Below are 7,353 nucleotides of genomic sequence, written 5' to 3' on the forward strand. Positions count from 1 at the left end.
GTCAGTGTATCTTAAGGACACTGTAGATCTGGAGAAGGTGCAGTAGAGGGCAACCAAGATGATTGGGGGCCTAGAGCACCTTCCTTAGGAGGTAAGGCTACAATACCTGGGGCTTTTTAGTTTAGAAAAAGACGACTGACGGGGAGACATGATAGAGTTCTATAAAATCACGCATGGTGTTGAGAGAGAGAGAGAAGTTTTTCTTTCCCTCTCATAACACTAGAACCAAGGGTCATCCCATGAAACTGATTGCCAAGAAATTTAGGACCAACAAAGGGAAGTACTTTTTCACACAGCACAGAGTTCTGCATAACTTGTGGAGTTCTATGCCACGGGATGTAGTGATGGCCACTAATCTGGATCATTTTAAGAGGGGCTTAGACAAATTCATGGAGGACAGGTCTACTAGTCTGAGGTCTATAAGCCACCTCCAACCTTAGGGGCAAGATGCCTCTATATACCAGTTGCACGGAAGCAACAGTAGGAGAGGGCATACCTTCAGCTCTTGCCTGTGGGCTTCCCAGAGACATCGCTGTGAGCCACTGTGTGAAACAGCATGCTGGACTAGATAGGCCTTGAGCCTAATCCAGTAGAGCTATTCTTATGTTCTTATAAAAGTTGAGTAACTCTTTCATTGTAAAGATCAATGGAGAGCGCTGGGTCTCTGATAATCTAGGTACAATGATAGGAAGTTCTGGGAATGGTTGGCAAACTGGCACACAGTCTGATTCCATCTCAAATTCTCATCCTCCAACTGAGACATGGTTTCAATACTTCTCAGCTCTTTGTGGGAGCACCCAGAATGAGACCACATGATTACCCACTTCTTGAGCCAGGCGTTCTCCCAGAGTGGCCTTGCAATTTCAGTGCAAGCAGTTGATTGGTGCCTTGACCCTTGGGAAAGCCCCTGGGGAGGCCAGTGGTGCCTCTTGTGATACTTAAATTGAATGCTGACTGTATTGATAGACCTCCCTTCTAGGAAGGCTTTTCTCTGAAATTGACAACACTTGTGTGGCTTCCCAAACTGGATACAAACTATTATTTATCCAATATTCAAAAAAAGCAGTTGTCGTGAGCCTTTTAACTATCACCCAGTCAGCCTCCTGGATGTATTTCCATGGGATATACTTGACACCTTTTTTTTAATTTTAATTTTTTTTTAATAGAAGGTAAACCTAAAAACATAGTTAAGTCCAGACATTCCAAATTACAGATGGTATTACAAAATGCCAATACATAGCCATCAAATCACCGAACTCCCAGATAACAAATTAATAAAAGTGTATCTATGAAGTCTAAAGGAAAAACCCTTGACACCTTTTCAACAAGTTGAGGGATTGGGCAGATATGACAAAAAAAATTTCACCCAGAGCAGGTGGGCTTCTGTAGGGGTGACAGCACAATAGCTCATTGTATCGCCTTGAAAGCCTCGATCCAGACATTGGCGTATGGTATATTAGACAAGGAGAGACATTTGTCTCCCGGCCCGACTGCCTCAAAGAGTGCCCCCCCCCACGAGGCCAGTATCCAATGATGCACGCATGCACTCACCCTGCTGGCACCTGCCCTGAGAGCAGGCCTGGCTGCTCTGCCTCCTCCTCCAGAGTGGGGAGAAACAGAAACACACAGAAAATGCCCCTCCGCCCCATGGAGGGGCTCAGAGCCTTTCAAGCAAAGTCCCCACAGGGGAGGAACTGTTTAACGCCCCCTCTGGCTCCTTCTCCATCTCCCTGCTCATGTCATGAATGAAACGTCCCCACCCCCGCCTTCCAGTTAGGGCGGGAAAGCAGTCGATCTCCCCCTATGGCTCTTCTGCTTCACGGTGAGTCGGTTACAGCCACTTGACATGATGTCTGAACTTTCAACACTTCTTCAAACCAGACTGAAGGGGAGGAGCAGAGGGGATTCTCTCCATGCAAGCGGCTCCTGGCTGAAAGTCCAATGTGCTCACTCTCAATGCAGGGTTGCCCTCGAAAAGATCTTCCCCTTCTAGCTAGGCTGGGTGCAAATTCTGCCCCAGTTCTGCAAACAGAGGGTACGGAGACATCCCCCGCCCCCCGCGACAGCTACTCAGCAGCCTCGGCCTCCCAGCACTAGGAGGATGGCTAATCTCAGGAGCAAGAGGTACTGAGGTAGCCGTGTAGTTCTCATTCCTTTTTATTTTATTTTATTATTGATATAACAAAAGAATACAGAAATACAGAATACCGAAAAAAAGAAGAATGCACGAGTACAGTAGATACCATCTCATATATGTTTTGTACATCAAACCCGAAGACAACACTTCCTCCTAACCACCTATCAGCATCTTCTCCTAACCACAGATATTCACCACCAATCCTAAATGTTCAAACAGAACATCCAACTGAATAACTAAATATCAAAATTAACAGTATCAAAATTAAAGGAAAGTTGCTCAAGGATTCATTAGCAGAATCCCAATCTTGGATGAAGTATCTGACCCTGTGACAGATTATAATGTATAAAGGGTTCCCAATTTTTTTATATATGAAGTAATCTTAGCCATTGAAGCGTATTCCCAAAGTTTAAGATGCTACTCCTCTATTGTTGGTAACAAATGAGTTTTCCAATAAGAAGCATAAAGAATTCTAGCCGCAGTTATCATGTAAAAGGACAACTCCGTATATTCTGCAGGCTTAGTAATATTTAACATAAAAATCTCTGGAGAAAAATGAAAATTTATTTTTAACATTTGTTGCATCTGACTGTGATTTAACTTCCAACATTTCCGAGCTTTAGTGCATGTCCACCACATGTGATAAAAGGTTCTCGGCTGATTCATACACTTCCAGCAATTTTTGGGATACTTATTGTCTATCTTCAAAATCATCATTGGAGTAATATACCAATGGAAATAAATTTTGTACCAATTGTCTCTTAGTGTACTATTCTCTGTAAATTTAATATTCACTTTCCATTGATATTCCCATTGTTACATATTAATTGTTTTATTCATATTCTGCATCCATTTCATCATACAGTCTTTAACTTGTTCTGTTCTGAGTCATATTTCACTAATAGTGAGTAACACCCAGTAAGTGTTCATCATTTTTAGTTATTAATATTTCAAATTCTGTCAAATCGCTGATGTTTCCACCTTGCTTTTGTATTTCCTTCTGTACTATGCTATTTATCTGTGAATATTGAAACCAAGAAGGCTTACTCGTCCATTCCAATAAAAGAATAGACTTCATTTTTGTTTTTCCTGTAGTCAAACTTTGTATGTTATATACCAGCTCTCTCCAATGTTCAAATCTTTTAGTATGTTCTTCTTCATGGGAAAAAAATATTAATACTGACGCCAAAGGAGATAAAGGTGGGTTTTTTTTTAATGTTTATTCCAAACACTTAATAAACTACTTCTAATGGAATGACCTTTTATATCTACCACCAATCTTCTAATATCAGTCCATAAATATTTATGCAATCCTTCTGAAAGACTTGTTTCCTCCATGTACATAATCCAGCCGTATAGTTCTTTTATTCATTTTGTAATCCATGCAAGGCAATTAGCCTAAATATAATTTCCCAAATTATAATATAATTTGAATATGTTTGATGGGGGTTAGAAAAATAAGTATGTCCCTTTTCCAAAGGGTATTTATATCTCCAGGCATCGACCAGAAACAATAATGATATGTAATCTGCTACATTTTTTGGCAGTTTACCAGAATTGTTTTTGTATTGTCCAGATTTCTCAAGAGATTTAGAAAAAAACCGCCATTCATGTCTCCCATGATTATAACATCTCCTTCAACAATTTCCAATAAAGACTGAAAAAAAAGTTCAAAAAACTTTGTTTTGTTATCATTTGGAGCATACACAGAAGTTATGGTAATTTTATTATGTTCTCATTCCCATGCATCAAAACCGTCTCTCTGTCTTCAGGAACTCTTATTGACACCGAATGCTGGCTAGGAAGCTCTGAAGCAGCTAAAGAAGGCGGCCAATACAAAAAGGGGGATCCGATGACACGTCACCCAGACTGAACTCTCAAAAGTTAAAAGTTCTCCACAGCAACAGGAGTCAGCTGGAGGAGCCCTCCCCTGGAAGGCACTAAGATTGGTAAGCAAACATTATATGGGAGGGGAAAGAATTGTGTAGAGCCCCTGGTGGCGCAGTGGTAAAACTGCCGCCCTGTAACCAGAAGGTTACAAGTTCGATCCTGACCAGGGGCTCAAGGTTGACTCAGCCTTCCATCCTTCCGAGGTCGGTAAAATGAGTACCCAGAATGTTGGGGGCAATATGCTAAATCATTGTAAACCGCTTAGAGAGCTCCGGCTATAGAGCGGTATATAAATGTAAGTGCTATTGCTATTGCTAGATGGTATGACCATTTGTAGTATTGGCGCTGGAGCAGAGGAACTGCTGCATGGGGAAAAATATCTTCCTGAGTCTGGTTTTGGTGGGTTGGGGTAAGGGGCTAAGGAAGGAAAATGTAAAACTCCTTGTAGTTCAGATTCCTGAGAAGAATGCTTTTGTTCATCACCCCAGACAGACTTATACAGCAGTCTGGTGTGCGTCTGCACGTTGTGTTGATGGGGGGGGAAAGGTTGGAGAGGGGAAGGAAAGGAGTCCCAGGAGGCAAAAATGAGACTCTAAAAAACAAGTCCTAACGAATGCATTCTGGATATTGTTAAAAACCTTTCTTCTCAATGCTGTTAGCAAACATTCTCTTAAAATATCAAACAGCCTTTAGTTTCAGATGAAAATTAATGTCTGTATGATTGTCACTTATTCTAAAAATGTGGAAATGGCACCTTAACTTCTGTGCCATGATTTAAGCAGTCAATACTTGTATATTTTGTTGGCTTTACAAATTAGGGTCCATTTGTTACCTGTGACTTAGCCATAGTAACGCCATTTTGAGTCTAGCTGAACAGAGCAAGATTTCTCCTCCATTTTATTTTCCTGCCTGTATGTCATTTAGAAAGAATTTGCCTAGTGCTTTGATTCTCACCCTCTCTGCCTTGCTAGGCTTGTGAACTTGCAACATATTGTTTAACTGCTATGCCTTCCAGCTCTGGTCTACTTATCATAAGAGGGAATGATGCTGATAAAGAAACAGCCCACTAGGGGCTACAAAGGTAGAAACTTTAACAATGGCAGCATTGTGATTTTGGAAGCCTAATATGGTATTGCGCTACCGGCAGGGGCATAACTACCATTAGGCAAGGGGAGACAGTTGTCTTGGGGCCCCACTGCCTCGAAGCCCCCCCCAAGGCACGTCACATGACTCCCCACCCACCCATGTTGCACCCCCTATGAATTATGTTGAGTCTCTTGGAGAGCGGCAGTAGCAGAGAGTAAAAAAACTAGATTCAATGTGCACTAGATATTCACCGTATTCATAATGGGGATGTGAGTGCACTATATATTGTGAAGTGTGTTTGTGTGTGTATATCAGTGAGGGGCCCATTTTAAAATCTTGTCTCTGGGCCCACTCCAACCTTGCTACGCCCCTGGCTACCGGACTACCTAGCTAGCTTGTTGTAATTGATGATCATGCTAGAATTGTATCAGTCTTGTATATAAACCCTGGGCAGTCACCATTATGGGCTGCCCTCTCTTTCTGGAAATGATCCCCAGTGTCTAGCCTGGCTCTTTTTTACTCTGCAGAGTCAAATCAAACTTTTGAAATGATCTCTCTTGGTGTGTGGAATTAATTGGCTAACGTGCACCAGGCTAACAACCTGGCGTTGCAGTTATCACACGCATACACCCACTTGTTGCCATCTTCATTCAGTTTGACATCAAGCCAAGGAGGAGGGATGTGTCCAGGCAGAAATTCAACATCGCATTCTCACTCTCTTGCTAGAGATGCATCTGATGAATTTTTGTCTGTTTCAGTTCTACAAGATGCTGTGCTTCCCCCAGTGTCACCTACTATAGTATATGCCCAGTCAGAAATTCAACAGATGCAGCAAATTTAGCCATAACTCACTCCATAGATCTTTCTCCACTCTATATTCAGATTGATTGCAAGGGAAGGGATTTCTGGGCCCTCCATTTCAATGGAAGAAGGAGGATTGATTGCCAGATCTCAACCCTTCCTACTGGCTTTCTGTGGAGGAGATAAGATGTCAGTGAAGTACAGTGGCGCTCTTACTCCTGGACTATGGGGCCAAAGAGGTCCAGGGCCTCCACACCTCCTGGGGGCATGGGCGCACCAAGATGATTTGGGCCCCCGGGCCCCCCTGTGCATGAGGGTCCCTGAAACCTCCAGTTTTTAAAAACTCCCCCCTTACCATGGCTGAGGAGTGCCTGTAGGGGGAGTGGAGCAGTCCTCCCCCCACTCCCCTGGCAGCAGAGAAACCGGAGGGATGCTGGGCGCGTTTGTTCAGGCCAGTGTCTTTAACAAAGTGCAAGGCGCGCCTACACAGTTTAGAGGTCCCCTCCGCAGGCACCCCTCAGCTGCGGTAATGGGAAAAAAGTTTAAACACACCCACAACCACAAAGGTTTGTCTGGATGGGCATAGGGTGGCTGCCGAGGCCCCCCGGCAATTTGGAGCCCCCCGACTTGGGAGGACCACACCATGTCCCCAAGGTCCGGGGGTTAGTGCACCTCTGCCTAGGGGCCCCCAAATCCTCATTTGACTGTCCCGGGTGGTGTGGTTGCTGCTGGCCTACACTGCGCAGGGTGGCCGAGTGTGATTATGACCTGTGTTGGATGCTTTAGAGACAACTGAGGGAGTGGGGAAAGAAATATGTGGGATGGGACTATGTTAGGTTGTGTGTTTAAAATGTTTCTGCTGCTGCATATTTGCATAAATATACCGGTTTCATAGTCTTACATTCTTGTGAATTCGATTGCTGTTTGTGCCCGCAAGAATGTTAAAAATACTGCCTGAAGGCCATTGTAGCTTAGGGGTGTGCACAGAACGGCCAACTGCGGTCTGGCACTGGGGTGGGGGGTACCTTTAAGAGCGGCGGGAGGGTATACTTACCCCTCCCGCCGCTTTCCCGCTCTGGCGCCGTAAACTCACGAGTAATTGGGGCGGCAGGATACCTCCCTGCCATCCCTTCCCCTATGTTGCTTGCAAAACCTCACAGGAGTACTTTGTGCACGCACACACACATCACAGAGACGAGCGTGCATGCGCGCAAAGCACTCCTGGGAGGTTTTGCAAGCAACATCGGGGAAGGGACAGCAGGGAGGTATCCTGCCACCCCAATTACCTGTGAGTTTACGGCGCCAGAGCGGGAAAGCGGCGGGAGGGGTAAGTAAACCCTCCCGCCGCTCTTAAAGGTACCCCCCACCCCGAACCGAACCACCCAGGTCCGGACCGGTCCGGAGGCCTTTTCAATGGCCTCTGGACCAGTCCGGGCCCA

Source organism: Hemicordylus capensis, chromosome 2 (assembly GCF_027244095.1).
Source record: "Hemicordylus capensis ecotype Gifberg chromosome 2, rHemCap1.1.pri, whole genome shotgun sequence".
In the NCBI taxonomy this organism is placed as follows: Eukaryota; Metazoa; Chordata; class Lepidosauria; order Squamata; family Cordylidae; genus Hemicordylus; species Hemicordylus capensis.